This window comes from Schistocerca cancellata, unplaced genomic scaffold (genome assembly GCF_023864275.1).
Source record: "Schistocerca cancellata isolate TAMUIC-IGC-003103 unplaced genomic scaffold, iqSchCanc2.1 HiC_scaffold_718, whole genome shotgun sequence".
Lineage (NCBI taxonomy): Eukaryota > Metazoa > Arthropoda > Insecta > Orthoptera > Acrididae > Schistocerca > Schistocerca cancellata.
The window spans coordinates 1,964,856-1,982,727 of NW_026046729.1; positions in this window are offsets into that span (position 1 = coordinate 1,964,856).

A 17,872-nucleotide genomic window follows, 5' to 3' on the forward strand; every position below is an offset into this window, starting at 1 on the left:
AAACACAGAAATTGCGTCCTTATGAGAAACTATGTATTCTACGACGTCTCCTTCTAAATCCAGGAACGTTTCTATGGAAACGACAGAATTTTCATTTGGGATACGCCTATCTCCTTTCCGATGCACTATTCTTTCTTTACTGCATTCCTCGCGCCCTCATACTGACGAATAAACACAAGAATACCGTCCCTATGAAAAAATATGTTTTCTATGACGTCTCCTTCTAAATCGAGGAACGTTTCTATGGATACGAGAGATTTTTCTTTTGGGATACGGCTATCTCCTTTCCGTTGCACTATTCCTTCTTTACTGCATTCCTCGCGCCCTCGAATTGACGAATAAACACAGATATTGCGTCCCTATGAAAAACTATGGTTACTATGACGTCTCCTTCTAAATCGAAGAACGTTTCTATGGAAACGACAGGATTTTCTTTCGGGATACGGCTATCTCCTTTCCGATGCACTATTCCTTCTTTACTGCATTCCTCGCGCCCTCGAATTGACGAATAAACACAGAAATTGCGTCCCTATGAAAAACTATTATTTCTATGGCGTCTCTATCTAAATCGGGGAACGTTTGTATGGAAACGAAAGGATTTTCTTTTGGGATACGGCTATCTCCTTTCCGATGCACTATTCCTTCTTTACTGCATTCCTCGCGCCCTCGAATTGACGAATAAACACAGAAATTCCGTCCCTATGAAAAACTATGGATTCTATGACGTCTCCATCAAAACCGAGGAACGTTTCTATGGAAACGAGAGGATTTTCTTTAGGGATACGACTATCTCCTTTCCGATGCACTATTCCTTCTTTACTGCATTCCTCGCGCCCTCAAATTGACGAATAAACACAGAAATTGCGTCCCTATGAAAAACTATGGATTCTATGACGTCTCCTTCTAAATCGAGGAAAGTTTCTATGGAAACGAGAGGATTTTCTTTTGGGCTACGACTAACTCCTTTCCGATGCACTATTCCTGCTTTATTGCATTCCTCGCGCCCTCACATTGACGAATAAACACAGAAATTGCGTCCCTATGAAAAACTATGGATTCTATGACGTCTCCTTCTAAATGGAGGAAGATTTCTATGGAAACGAGAGATTTTTCTTTTGGGATACTTCTATCTCCTTTCCGATGCACTATTCCTTCTTTACTGCATTCCTTACGCCCTCGATTTGACGAATAAACACAGACATTGCGTCCCTATGAAAACTATGGATTCTATGACGTCTCCTTCTAAATGGAGGAAGATTTCTATGGATACGAGAGATTTTTCTTTTGGGATACGGCTATCTCCTTTCCGTTGCACTATTCCTTCTTTACTGCATTCCTCGCGCCCTCGAATTGACGAATAAACACAGAAATTGCGTCCCTATGAAAAACTATGGATTCTATGACGTCTCCTTCTAAATCGAGGAAAGTTTCTATGGAAACGAGAGGATTTTCTTTTGGGCTACGACTAACTCCTTTCCGATGCACTATTCCTGCTTTATTGCATTCCTCGCGCCCTCACATTGACGAATAAACACAGAAATTGCGTCCCTATGAAAAACTATGGATTCTATGACGTCTCCTTCTAAATCGAGGAAAGTTTCTATGGAAACGAGAGGATTTTCTTTTGGGCTACGACTAACTCCTTTCCGATGCACTATTCCTGCTTTATTGCATTCCTCGCGCCCTCACATTGACGAATAAACACAGAAATTGCGTCCCTATGAAAAACTATGGATTCTATGACGTCTCCTTCTAAATCGAGGAACGTTTCTATGGAAACGACAGGATTTTCTTTTGGGATACGGCTATCTCCTTTCCGATTAACTATTCCTTCTTTACTGCATTCCTCGCGCCCTCGATTTGACGAATAAACACAGACATTGCGTCCCTATGAAAAACTTTGGATTCTATGACGTCTCCTTCTAAATCGAGGAACGTTTCTATGGAAACGACAGGATTTTCTTTTTGGCTACGAATATCTCCTTTCCGATGCACTATTCCTTCTTTACTGCATTCCTCGCGCTCACACATTGACGAATAAACACAGAAATCCCGTCCCTATGAAAAACTATGGATTCTATGACAGCTCCTTCTAAATCGAATAACGTTTATATGGAAACGACAGGATATTTTTTTTAAGATACGGCTATCTCCGTTCCGATGCACTATTCCTTCATTACTGCATTCCTCGCCCCCACACATTGACGATAAACACAGAAATTGCGTCCCTATGAAAAACTATGGATTCTATGACATCTCCTTCTAAATCGAAGAACGTTTCTAGGGAAACGACAGGATTTTCTTTTGGGATACGACTATCTCCTTTCCGATGCACTATTCGTTCTTTACTGCATTCCTCGCGCCCTCACACTGACGAATAAACACATTAATAGCGTCCCTATGAAAAAATATGGTTTCTATGACGTCTCTTTCTAAATCGAGGAACGTTTCTATGGAAACGACAGGATTTTCATTTGGGATACGCCTATCTCCTTTCCGATGCACTATTCCTTCTTTACTGCATTCCTCGCGCCCTCACACTGACGAATAAACACAATAATAGCGTCCCTATGAAAAAATATGGTTTCTATGACGTCTCCTTCTAAATCGAGGAACGTTTCTATGGATACGAGGGATTTTTCTTTTGGGATACGTCTATCGCCTTTCCGTTGCACTATTCCTTCCTTACTGCATTCCTCGCGCACTCACATTGACGAATAAACACAGAAATTGCGACCCTATGAAAAACTATGGATTCTATGACATCTCCTTCTAAATCGAAGAACGTTTCTATGGAAACGACAGGATTTTCTTTCGGGATACGGCTATCTCCTTTCCGATATACTATTCCTTTTTTACTGCATTCCTCGCGCCCTCGATTTGACGAATAAACACAGACATTGCGTCCCTATGGAAAACTATGGATTCTATGACGTCTCCTTCTAAATCGAGGAACGTTTCTATGGAAACTACAGGATTTTCTTTTTGCCTACGAATATCTCATTTCCGATGCACTATTCCTTCTTTTCTGCATTCCTCGCGAACTACATTGACGAATAAACACAGAAATTGCGTCCCTATGAAAAACTATGGATTCTATGACGTCTCCTTCTAAATCGAGGAACGTTTCTATGGGAACTACAGGATTTTCTTTTTGCCTACGAATATCTCCTTTCCGATGCACTATTCCTTCATTACTTCATTTCTCGCGCCCACACATTGACGAATAAACACAGAAATTGCGTCCGTATCAGAAACTATGGATTCTATGAAGTCTCCTTCTAAATCGAGGAACGTTTCTATGGAAACGACAAGATTTTCATTAGGGATACGACTATTTCCTTTCCGATGCACTATTCCTTCTTTACTGCATTCTTCGCGTCCTCGAATTCACGAATAAACACAGAAATTGCGTCCGTATGAAAAACTATTAATTCTATGACGTCTCCTTCTAAATCGAGGAACGTTTCTATGGAAACGACAGGATTTTCTTTTGGGGTACGACTATCTCCTTTCCGATGCACTGGTCCTTCTTTACTGCATTCCTCGCGCCCTCACACTGACGAATAAACACAATAATAGCGTCCCTATGAAAAAATATGGTTTCTATGACGTCTCCTTCTAAATAGAGGAATGTTTCTATGGAAACGAGAGATTTTTCTTTTGTGATACGTCTATCTCCTTTCCGATGCACTATTCCTTCTTTACTGCATTCCTCGCGCCCTCGCATTAACGAATAAACACAGAAATTGCGTCCCTATGTAAAACTATGGATTCTATGACGTCTCCTTCTAAATCGAGGAACGTTTCTATGGAAACGACAGGATTTTCTTTTGGGATACGCCTATCTCCTTTCCGATGCACTATTCCTTCTTTACTGCATTCCTTGCGCCCTCACACTGACGAATAAACACAATAATAGCGTCCCTTTAAAAAAATATGGTTTCTATGACGTCTCCTTCTAAATCGAGGAACGTTTCTATGGATACGAGAGATTTTTCTTTTGGGATACGGCTATCTCATTTCCGATGCACTATTCCATCTTTACTGCATTCCTCGCGCCCTCACATTAACGAATAAACACAGAAATTGCGTCCCTATGTAAAACTATGGATTCTATGACGTCTCCTTCTAAATCGAGGAACGTTTCTATGGAAAAGACAGGATTTTCTTTTTGGCTACGAATATCTCCTTTCCGATGCACTATTCCTTCTTTACTGCATTCCTCGCGCACTCACATTGACGAATGAGCACAGAAATTGCGTCTCTATGAAAAACTATGTAATCTATGACATCTCCTTCTAAATCGAAGAACGTTTCTATGGAAACGACAGGATATTTTTTTTAAGATACGGCTATCTCCTTTCCGATGCACTATTTCTTCATTACTGCATTCCTCGCGCCCACACATTGACGAATAAACACAGAAATTGCGTCCCTAAGAAAAACTATGGATTCTATGACATCTCCTTCTAAATCGAAGAACGTTTCTAGGGAAACGACAGGATTTTCTTTTGGGATACGACTATCTCCTTTGCGATGCAATATTCCTTCTTTAATGCATTCCTCGCGCCCTCACACTGACGAATAAACACATTAACAGCGTCCCTATGAAAAAATATGGATTCTATGACGTCTCGTTCTAAATAGAGGAACGTTTCAATGGAAACGAGAGATTTTTCTTTTGGGATACGGCCATCTCCTTTCCGATGCACTATTCCTTCTTTACTGCATTCCTCGCGCCCACACATTGAGGAATAAACACAGAAATTACGTCCCTATCAAAACTATGGATTCTATGAAGTCTCCTTCTAAATCGAGGAACGTTTCTATGGAAACGACAGGATTTTTTTAGGGATACGACTATCTCCTTTCCGATGCACTATTCCTTCTCCACTGCATTCTTCGCGCACTCGAATTCACGAATAAACAGAGAAATTGCGTCCGTATGAAAAACTTTTAATTCTATGACGTCTCCTTCTAAATCGAGGAACGTTTCTATGGAAACGACAGGATTTTCTTTTGGGATACGCCTATCTCCTTTCCGATGCACTATTCCTTCTTTACTGCATTCCTCGCGCCCTCACACTGACGAATAAACACAATAATAGCGTCCCAATGAAAAAATATGGTTTCTATGACGTCTCCTTCTAAATCGAGGACCGTTTCTATGGATACGAGAGATTTTTCTTTTGGGATACGGCTATCTCCTTTCCGTTGCACTATTCCTTCTTTACTGCATTCCTCGAGCCCTCATATTGACGAATAAACACAGAAATTGCGTCTCTACGAAAAACTATGAATTCTATGTCATCTCCTTCTAAATCGAGGATCGTTTCTATGGAAACGACAGGATTTTCTTTCGGGATACGGCTATCTCCTTTCCGATATACTATTCCTTCTTTACTGCATTCCTCGCGCCCTCGATTTGACGAATAAACACAGACATTGTGTCCCTATGGAAAACTATGGATTCTATGACGTTTCCTTCTAAATCGAGGAACGTTTCTATGGAAACGACAGGATTTTCTTTTGGGATACGGCTATCTCCTTTCCGATGCACTATTCCTTCTTTACTGCATTCCACGCGCCCTCGAGTTGACGAATAAACACAGACATTGCGTCCCTATGAAAATCTTTGGATTCTATGACGTCTCCTTCTAAATCGAGGAACGTTTCTATGGAAACGACAGGATTTTCTTTTTGGCTACGAATATCTCCTTTCCGATGCACTATTCCTTCTTTACTGCATTCCTCGCGCTCTCACATTGACGAATAAACACAGAAATTGCGTCCCTATGAAAAACTATGGATAGTATGACAGCTCCTTCTAAATCGAAGAACGTTTTTATGGAAACGAAAGGATATTTTTTTTAAGATACGGCTATCTCCTTTTCGATGCACTATTCCTTCATTACTGCATTCCTCGCGCCCACACATTGACGAATAAACACAGAAATTGCGTCCCTATGAAAAACTATGGCTTCTATGACATCTCCTTCTAAATCGAAGGACGTTTCTAGGGAAACGACAGGATTTTCTTTTGGGATACGACTATCTCATTTCCGATGCACTATTCCCTCTTTACTGCATTCCTCGCGCCCTCACACTGACGAATAAACACATTAATAGCGTCCCTATGAAAAAATACGGTTTCTATGACGTCTCCTTCTAAATAGAGGAACGTTTCTATGGAAACGAGAGATTTTTCTTTTGGGATACGGCTATCTCCTTTCCGATGCACTATTCCTTCTTTACTGCATTCCTCGCGCCCTCACATTGACGAATAAACACAGAAATTGCGTCCCTATGAGAAACTATGGATTCTATGACGTCTCCTTCTAAATCGAGGAACGTTTCTATGGAAACGACAGGATTTTCATTTGGGATACGCCTATCTCCTTTCCGATGCACTATTCCTTCTTTACTGCATTCCTCGCGCCCTCACGCTGACGAATAAACACAATAATAGCGTCCCTATGAAAAAAAATGTTTTCTATGACGTCTCCTTCTAAATCGAGGAACGTTTCTGTGGATACGAGGGATTTTTCTTTTGGGATACGTCTATCTCCTTTCCGTTGCACTATTCCTTCTTTACTGCATTGCTCGCGCACTCACATTGACGAATAAACACAGAAATTGCGTCCCTATGGAAAACTATGGATTCTATGACGTCTCTTTCTAAATTGAGGAACGTTTCTATGGAAACGACAGGATTTTCTTTCGGGATACGGCTATCTCCTTTCCGATGCACTATTCCTTCTTTACTGCATTCCTCGCGCCCTCGATTTGACGAATAAACACAGACATTGCGTCCCTATGGAAAACTATGGATTCTATGACGTCTCCTTCTAAATCGAGGAACGTTTCTATGGAAACGACAGGATTTTCTTTTTTGGCTACGAATATCTCATTTCCGATGCACTATTCCTTCATTACGGCATTCCTCGCGCACTCAGAATGACGAATAAACACAGAAATTGCGTCCCTATGAAAAACTATTAATTCTATGACATCTCCTTCTAAATCGAGGAACGTTTCTATGGTAACGACAGGATTTTCTTTTTGGCTACGAATATCTCCTTTCCGATGCACTATTCCTTCTTTACTGCAATCCTCGCGCTCTCACATTGACGAATAAACACAGAAATTGCGTCCCTATGAAAAACTATGGATTCTATGACAGCTCCTTCTAAATCGAAGAACGTTTAAATGGAAACGAAAGGATATTTTTTTTAAGATACGGCTATCTCCTTTTCGATGCACTATTCCTTCATTACTGCATTCCTCGCGCCCACACATTGACGAATAAACACAGAAATTGCGTCCCTATGAAAAACTATGGATTCTATGACATCTCCTTCTAAATCGAAGAACGGTTCTAGGGAAATGACAGGATTTTCTTTTGGGATACGACTATCTCGTTTCCGATGCACTATTCCCTCTTTACTGCATTCCTCGCGCCCTCACACTGACGAATAAACACATTAATAGCGTACCTATGAAAAAATATGGTTTCTATGACGTCTCCTTCTAAATAGAGGAACGTTTCTATGGAAACGAGAGATTTTTCTTTTGGGATACGGCTATCTCCTTTCCGATGCACTATTCCTTCTTTACTGCATTCCTCGCGCCCTCACATTGACGAATAAACACAGAAATTGCGTCCCTATGAGAAACTATGGATTCTACGACGTCTCCTTCTAAATCGAAGAACGTTTCTATGGGAACGACACGATTTTCTTTTGGGATACGACTATCTCCTTTCCGATGCACTGGTCCTTCTTTACTGCATTCCTCGCGCCCTCACACTGACGAATAAACGCAATAATAGCGTCCCTAAGAAAAAATGTGGTTTCTATGACGTCTCCTTCTAAATTGAGGAACGTTTCTACGGAAACGAGAGATTATCTTTTCGGATACGTGTATCTCCTTTCCGATGCACTATTCCTTCTTTACTGCATTCCTCGCGCCCTCACATTGACGAATAAACACAGATATTGCGTCCCTATGAAAAACTATGGATTCTATGACGTCTCCTTCTAAATCGAGGAACGTTTCTATGGAAACGACAGGATTTTCATTTGGGATACGCCTATCTCCTTTCCGATGCACTATTCCTTCTTTACTGCATTCCTCGCGCCCTCACACTGACGAATAAACACAATAATAGCGTCGTTATGAAAAAATATGGTTTCTATGACGTCTCCTTCTAAATCGAGGAACGGTTCTATGGATACGAGGGATATTTCTTTTGGGATACGTCTATATCCTTTCCGTTGCACTATTCCTTCTTTACTGCATTCCTCGCGCACTCACATTGACGAATAAACACAGAAATTGCGTCCCTATGAAAAACTATGGATTCTATGACGTCTCATTCTGAATCGAGGAACGTTTCTATGGAAACGACAGGATTTTCTTTCGGGATACGGCTATCTCCTTTCCGATATACTATTCCATCTTTACTGCATTCCTCGCGCCCTCGATTTGACGAATAAACACAGACATTGCGTCCCTATGGAAAACTATGTATTCTGTGACGGCTCCTTCTAAATCGAGGAACGTTTCTATGGAAACGACAGGATTTTCTTTTTGGCTACGAATATCTCATTTCCGATGCACTATTCCTTCTTTACGGCATTCCTCGCGCACTCACATTGACGAATAAACACAGAAATTGCGTCCCTATGAAAAACTATGGATTCTATGACATCTCCTTCTAAATCGAAGAACGTTTCTAGGGAAACGACAGGATTTTCTTTTGGGATATGACTATCTCCTTTCCGATGCACTATTCCCACTTTACTGCATTCCTCGCGCCCTCACACTGACGAATAAACACAATAATAGCGTCCCTATGACAAAATATGGTTTCTATGACGTCTCCTTCTAAATAGAGGAACGTTTCTATGGAAACGAGAGATTTTTCTTTTGGGATACGGCTATCTCCTTTCCGATGCACTATTCCTTCTTTACTGCATTCCTCGCGCCCTCACATTGACGAATAAACACAGATATTGCGTCCCTATGAGAAACTATGGATTCTATGACGTCTCCTTCTAAATCGAGGAACGTTTCTATGGAAACGACAGGATTTTCATTTGGGATACGCCTATCTCCTTTCCGATGCACTATTCCTTCATTACTGCATTCCTCGCGCCCACACATTGACGAATAAACACAGAAATTGCGTCCCTATGAAAAACTATGGATTCTATGACATCTCCTTCTAAATCGAAGAACGTTTCTATGGAAACGACAGGATTTTCTTTTTGGCTACGAATATCTCCTTTCCGATGCACTATTCCTTCTTTACTGCATTCTTCGCGCCCTCGAATTCACGAATAAACACAGAAATTGCGTCCGTATGAAAAACTATTAATTCTATGACGTCTCCTTCTAAATCGAGGATCGTTTCTATGGAAACGACAGGATTTTCTTTTGGGATACGACTATCTCCTTTACGATGCACTGGTCCTTCTTTACTGCATTCCTCGCGCCCTCACAATGACGAATAAACACATTAATAGCGTCCCCATGAAAAAATACGGTTTCTAGACGTCTCCTTCTAAATAGAGGAACGTTTCTATGGAAACGAGAGATTTTTCTTTTGGGATACGTCTATCTCCTTTCCGATGCACTATTCCTTCTTTACTGCATTCCTCGCGCCCTCACATTGACGAATAAACACAGAAATTGCGTCCCTATAAAAAACTATTAATTCTATGACATCTCCTTCTAAATCGAGGAACGTGTCTATGGAAACGACAGGATTTTCTTTTGGGATACGGCTATCTCCTTTCCGATGCACTATTCCTTCTTTACTGCATTCCACGCGCCCTCGAGTTGACGAATAAACACAGACATTGCGTCCGTATGAAAAACTTTGGATTCTATGACGTCTCCTTCTAAATCGAGGAACGTTTCTATGGAAACGACAGGATTTTCTTTTTGGCTACGAATATCTCCTTTCCGATGCACTATTCCTTCTTTACTGCATTCCTCGCGCTCTCACATTGACGAATAAACACAGAAATTGCGTCCCTATGAAAAACTATGGATTCTATGACAGCTCCTTCTAAATCGAAAAACGTTTATATGGAAACGAAAGGATATTTTTTTTAAGATACGGCTATCTCCTTTTCGATGCACTATTCCTTCATTACTGCATTCCTCGCGCCCACACATTGACGAATAAACACAGAAATTGCGTCCCTATGAAAAACTATGGATTCTATGACATCTCCTTCTAAATCGAAGAACGTTTCTAGGGAAACGACAGGATTTTCTTTTGGGATACGACTATCTCCTTTCCGATGCACTATTCCCTCTTTACTGCATTCCTCGCGCCCTCACACTGACGAATAAACACATTAATAGCGTCCCTATGAAAAAATATGGTTTCAATGACGTCTCCTTCTAAATAGAGGAACGTTTCTATGGAAACGAGAGATTTTTCTTTTGGGATACGGCTATCTCCTTTCCGATACACTATTCCTTCTTTACTGCATTCCTCGCGCCCTCACATTGACGAAGAAACACAGAAATTGCGTCCCTATGAGAAACTATGGATTCTACGACGTCTCCTTCTAAATCGAGGAACGTTTCTATGGGAACGAACCGATTTTCTTTTGGGATACGACTAACTCCTTTCCGATGCTCTGGTCCTTCTTTACTGCATTCCTCGCGCCCTCACACTGACGAATAAACACAATAATAGCGTCCCTAAGAAAAAAATGTGGTTTCTATGACGTCTCCTTCTAAATTGAGGAACGTTTCTACGGAAACGAGAGATTTTTCTTTTCGGATACGTGTATCTCCTTTCCGATGCACTATTCCTTCTTTACTGCATTCCTCGCGCCCTCACATTGACGAATAAACACAGATATTGCGTCCCTATGAAAAACTATGGATTCTATGACGTCTCCTTCTAAATCGAGGAACGTTTCTATGGAAACGACAGGATTTTCATTTGGGATACGCCTATCTCCTTTCCGATGCACTATTCCTTCTTTACTGCATTCCTCGCGCCCTCACACGGACGAATAAACACAATAATAGCGTCCCTATGAAAAAATATGGTTTCTATGACGTCTCCTTCTAAATCGATGAACGGTTCTATGGATACGAGGGATTTTTCTTTTGGGATACGTCTATCTCCTTTCCGTTGCACTATTCCTTCTTTACTGCATTCCTCGCGCACTCACATTGACGAATTAACACAGCAATTGCGTCCCTATGAAAAACTATGATTCTATGACGTCTCATTATAAATCGAGGAACGTTTCTATGGAAACGACAGGATTTTCTTTCGGGATACGGCTATCTCCTTTCCGATATACTATTCCTTCTTTACTGCATTCCTCGCGCCCTCGATTTGACGAATAAACACAGACATTGCGTCCCTATGGAAAACTATGGATTCTATGACGTCTCCTTCTAAATCGAGGAACGTTTCTATGGAAACGACAGGATTTTCTTTTGGGATACGACTATCTCCTTTCCGATGCACTATTCCTTCTTTACTGCATTCTTCGCGCCCTCGAATTCACGAATAAACACAGAAATTGCGTCCGTATGAAAAACTATTAATTCTATGACGTCTCCTTCTAAATCGAGGATCGTTTCTATGGAAAAGACAGGATTTTCTTTTGGGATACGACTATCTCCTTTCCGATGCACTGGTCCTTCTTTACTGCATTCCTCGCGCCCTCAATATGACGAATAAACACAATAATAGTGTCCCTATGAAAAAATACGGTTTCTAGACGTCTCCTTCTAAATAGAGGAACGTTTCTATGGAAACGAGAGATTTTTCTTTTGGGATACGTCTGTCTCCTTTCCGATGCACTATTCCTTCTTTACTGCATTCCTCGCGCCCTCACATTGACGAATAAACACAGAAATTGCGTCCCTATGAAAAAGTATTAATTTCTATGACATCTCCTTCTAAATCGATGAACGTTTCTATGGAAACGACAGGATTTTCTTCTGGGATACGGCTATCTCCTTTCCGATGCACTACTCCTTCTTTACTGCATTCCACGCGCCCTCGAGTTGCCAAATAAACACAGACATTGCGTCCCTATGAAAAACTTTGGATTCTATGACGTCTCCTTCTAAATCGAGGAACGTTTCTATGGAAACGACAGGATTTTCTTTCGGGATACGGCTATCTGCTTTCCGATATACTATTCCTTCTTTACTGCATTCCTCGCGCCCTCGATTTGACGAATAAACACAGACATTGCGTCCCTATGGATAACTATGGATTCTATGACGTCTCCTTCTAAATCGAGGAACGTTTCTATGGAAACGACAGGATTTTCTTTTTGGCTACGAATATCTCATTTCCGATGCACTATTCCTTCTTTACTGCATTACTCGCGCACTCACAATGACGAATAAACACAATAATAGCGTCCCTATGAAACAATACGTTTTCTAGACGTCTCCTTCTAAATAGAGGAACGTTTCTATGGAAACGAGAGATTTTTCTTTTGGGATACGTCTATCTCCTTTCCGATGCACTATTCCTTCTTTACTGCATTCCTCGCGCCCTCACACTGACGAATAAACACATTAATAGCGTCCCTATGAAAAAATATGGTTTCTATGACGTCTCCATCTAAATAGAGGAACGTTTCTATGGAAACGAGAGATTTTTCTTTTGGGATACGGCTATCTCCTTTCCGATGCACTATTCCTTCTTTACTGCATTCCTCGCGCCCTCACATTGACGAATAAACACAGAAATTGCGTCTCTATGAAAAACTATGGATTCTATGACGTCTCCTTCCAAATCGAGGAACGTTTCTAAGGTAACGACAGGATTTTCTTTTGGGATACGACTATCTCCTTTCCGATGCACTGGTCCTTCTTTACTGCATCCCTCGCGCCCTCACACTGACGAATAAACACAATAATAACGTCCCTATGAAAATATATGGTTTCTATGACGTCTCCTTCTAAATAGAGGAACGTTTCTATGGAAACGAGAGCTTTTTCTTTTGGGATACGTCTATCTCCTTTCCGATGCACTATTCCTTCTTTACTGCATTCCTCGCGCCCTCACATTAACGAATAAAAACAGAAATTGCGTCCCTATGAAAAACTATGGATTCTATGACGTCTCCTTCTAAATCGAGGAACGTTTCTATGGAAACGACAGGATTTTCTCTTGGGATACGCCTATCTCCTTTCCGATGCACTATTCCTTCTTTACTGCATACCTCGCGCCCTCACACTGACGAATAAACACAATAATAGCGTCCCTATGAAGATATATGGTTTCTATGACGTCTCCTTCTAAATCGAGGAACGTTTCTATGGATACGAGAGATTTTTCTTTTGGTATACGGCTATCTCATTTCCGATGCACTATTCCATCTTAACTGCATTCCTCGCGCACTCACATTGACGAATAAACACCGAAATTGCGTCCCAATGAAAAACTATGGATTCTATGGCGTCTCATTCCAAATCGAGGAACGTTTCTATGGAAACGACAGGATTTTCTTTCGGGATACGGCTATCTCCTTTCCGATGCACTATTCCTTCCTTACTGCATTCCTCACGCCCTCGATTTGACGAATAAACACAGGCATTGCGTCCCTATGAAAAACAATGGATTCTATGACGTCTCCTTCTAAATCGCGGAACGTTTCTATGGATACGAGAGATTTTTCTTTTGGGATAGGGCTATCTCATTTCCGATGCACTATTCCATCTTAACTGCATTCCTCGCGCCCTCACATTGACGAATAAACACCGAAATTGCGTCCCAATGAAAAACTATGGATTCTATGGCGTCTCCTTCTAAATCGAGGAACGTTTCTATGGAAACGACAGGATTTTCTTTTGGGATACGGCTATCTCCTTTCCGACGCACTATTCCCTTTTCACTGCATTCCTCGCGCCCTCACATTGACGAATAAACACAGAAATTGCGTCCCTATGAAAAACTATGTATTCTGCGACGTCTCCTTCTAAATCCAGGAACGTTTCTGTGGAAACGACAGGATTTTCATTTGGGATACGGCTATCTCCTTTCCGATGCACTATTCTTTCTTTACTGCATTCCTCGCGCCCTCATACTGACGAATAAACACAAGAATACCGTCCCTATGAAAAAATATGTTTTCTATGACGTCTCCTTCTAAATCGAGGAACGTTTCTATGGATACGAGAGATTTTTCTTTTGGGATACGGCTATCTCCTTTCCGTTGCTCTATTCCTTCTTTACTGCATTCCTCGCGCCCTCACATTGACGAATAAACACAGATATTGCGTCCCTATGAAAAACTATGGATACTATTACGTCTCCTTCTAAATCGAGGAACGTTTCTATGGAAACGACAGGATTTTCTTTCGGGATACGGCTATCTCCTTTCCGATGCACTATTCCTTCTTTACTGCATTCCTCGCGCCCTCGAATTGACGAATAAACACAGAAATTGCGTCCCTATGAAAAACTATTATTTCTATGGCGTCTCTATCTAAATCGGGGAACGTTTGTATGGAAACGAAAGGATTTTCTTTTGGGATACGGCTATCTCCTTTCCGATGCACTATTCCTTCTTTACTGCATTCCTCGCGCCCTCGAATTGACGAATAAACACAGAAATTCCGTCCCTATGAAAAACTATGGATTCTATGACGTCTCCATCAAAACCGAGGAACGTTTCTATGGAAACGAGAGGATTTTCATTAGGGATACGACCATCTCCTTTCCGATGCACTATTCCTACTTTACTGCATTCTTCGCGCCCTCGAATTCACGAATAAACACAGAAATTGCGTCCCTATGAAAAACTATTAATTCTATGACATCTCCTTCTAAATCGAGGAACGTTTCTATGGAAACGACAGGATTTTCTTTTGGGATACGACTATCTCCTTTCCGATGCACTGGTCCTTCTTTACTGCATTCCTCGCGCCCTCACACTGACGACTAAACACAATAATAGCGTCCCCATGAAAAAATATGGTTTCTTTGACGTCTCCTTCTAAATTGAGGAACGTTTCTATGGAAACGAGAGATTTTTCTTTTGGGATACGTCTATCTCCTTTCCGATGCACTATTCCTTCTTTACTGCATTCCCCACGCCCTCGATTTGACGAATAAACACAGACATTGCGTCCCTATGAAAACTATTTATTCTATGACGTCTCCTTCTAAATGGAGGAAGATTTCTATGGATACGAGAGATTTTTCTTTTGGGATACGGCTATCTCCTTTCCGTTGCACTATTCCTTCTTTACTGCATTCCTCGCGCCCTCACATTGACGAATAAACACAGATATTGCGTCCCTATGAAAAACTATGGATTCTATGACGTCTCCTTCTAAATCGAGGAACGTTTCTATGGAAACGACAGGATTTTCTTTCGGGATACTGCTATCTCCTTTCCGATGCACTATTCCTTCTTTACTGCATTCCTCGCGCCCTCGAATTGACGAATAAACACAGAAATTGCGTCCCTATGAAAAACTATTAATTCTATGGCGTCTCTATCTAAATCGGGGAACGTTTGTATGGAAACGAAAGGATTTTCTTTTGGGATACGGCTATCTCCTTTCCGATGCACTATTCCTTCTTTACTGCATTCCTCACGCCCTCGATTTGACGAATAAACACAGACATTGCGTCCCTATGAAAAACAATGGATTCTATGACGTCTCCTTCTAAATCGCGGAACGTTTCTATGGATACGAGAGATTTTTCTTTTGGGATACGGCTATCTCATTTCCGTGCACTATTCCATCTTAACTGCATTCCTCGCGCCCTCACATTGACGAATAAACACCGAAATTGCGTCCCAATGAAAAACTATGGATTCTATGGCGTCTCCTTCTAAATCGAGGAACGTTTCTATGGGAACGACAGGATTTTCTTTTGGGATACGGCTATCTCCTTTCCGACGCACTATTCCCTTTTCACTGCATTCCTCGCGCCCTCACATTGACGAATAAACACAGAAATTGCGTCCCTATGAAAAACTATGTATTCTACGACGTCTCCTTCTAAATCCAGGAACGTTTCTATGGAAACGACAGGATTTTCATTTGGGATACGCCTATCTCCTTTCCGATGCACTATTCTTTCTTTACTGCATTCCTAGCGCCCTCATACTGACGAATAAACACAAGAATACCGTCCCTATGAAAAAATATGTTTTCTATGACGTCTCCTTCTAAATCGAGGAATGTTTCTATGGATACGAGAGATTTTTCTTTTGGGATACGGCTATCTCCTTTCCGTTGCACTATTCCTTCTTTACTGCATTCCTCGCGCCCTCACATTGACGAATAAACACAGATATTGCGTCCCTATGAAAAACTATGGATACTATGACGTCTCCTTCTAAATCGAGGAACGTTTCTATGGAAACGACAGGATTTTCTTTCGGGATACGGCTATCTCCTTTCCGATGCACTATTCCTTCTTTACTGCATTCCTCGCGCCCTCGAATTGACGAATAAACACAGAAATTGCGTCGCTATGAAAAACTATTATTTCTATGGCGTCTCTATCTAAATCGGGGAACGTTTGTATGGAAACGAAAGGATTTTCTTTTGGGATACGGCTATCTCCTTTCCGATGCACTATTCCTTCTTTACTGCATTCCTCGCGCCCTCGAATTGACGAATAAACACAGAAATTCCGTCCCTATGAAAAACTATGGATTCTATGACGTCTCCATCAAAACCGAGGAACGTTTCTATGGAAACGAGAGTATTTTCTTTAGGGATACGACTATCTCCTTTCCGATGCACTATTCCTACTTTACTGCATTCTTCGCGCCCTCGAATTCACGAATAAACACAGAAATTGCGTCCCTATGAAAAACTATTAATTCTATGACATCTCCTTTTAAATAGAGGAACGTTTCTATGGAAACGACAGGATTTTCTTTTGGGATACGACTATCTCCTTTCCGATGCACTGGTCCTTCTTTACTGCATTCCTCGCGCCCTCACACTGACGACTAAACACAATAATAGCGTCCCCATGAAAAAATTTGGTTTCTTTGACGTCTCCTTCTAAATAGAGGAACGTTTCTATGGAAACGAGAGATTTTTCTTTTGGGATACGTCTATCTCCTTTCCGATGCACTATTCCTTCTTTACTGCATTCCCCACGCCCTCGATTTGACGAATAAACACAGACATTGCGTCCCTATGAAAACTATGGATTCTATGACGTCTCCTTCTAAATGGAGGAAGATTTCTATGGATACGAGAGATTTTTCTTTTGGGATACGGCTATCTCCTTTCCGTTGCAGTATTCCTTCTTTACTGCATTCCTCGCGCCCTCACATTGACGAATAAACACAGATATTGCGTCCCTATGAAAAACTATGGATTCTATGACGTCTCCTTCTAAATCGAGGAACGTTTCTATGGAAACGACAGGATTTTCTTTCAGGATACTGCTATCTCCTTTCCGATGGACTATTCCTTCTTTACTGCATTCCTCGCGCCCTCGAATTGACGAATAAACACAGAAATTGCGTCCCTATGAAAAACTATTAATTCTATGGCGTCTCTATCTAAATCGGGGAACGTTTGTATGGAAACGAAAGGATTTTCTTTTGGGATACGGCTATCTCCTTTCCGATGCACTATTCCTTCTTTACTGCATTCCTCGCGCCCTCGAATTGACGAATAAACACAGAAATTGCGTCCCTATGAAAAACTATGGATTTTATGACGTCTCCTTCTAAATCGAGGAACGTTTCTATGGAAACGAGAGGATTTTCTTTTGGGCTACGACTATCTCCTTTCCGATGCACTATTCCTGCTTTATTGCATTCCTCGCGCCATCACATTGACGAATAAACACAGAAATTGCGTTCCTATGAAA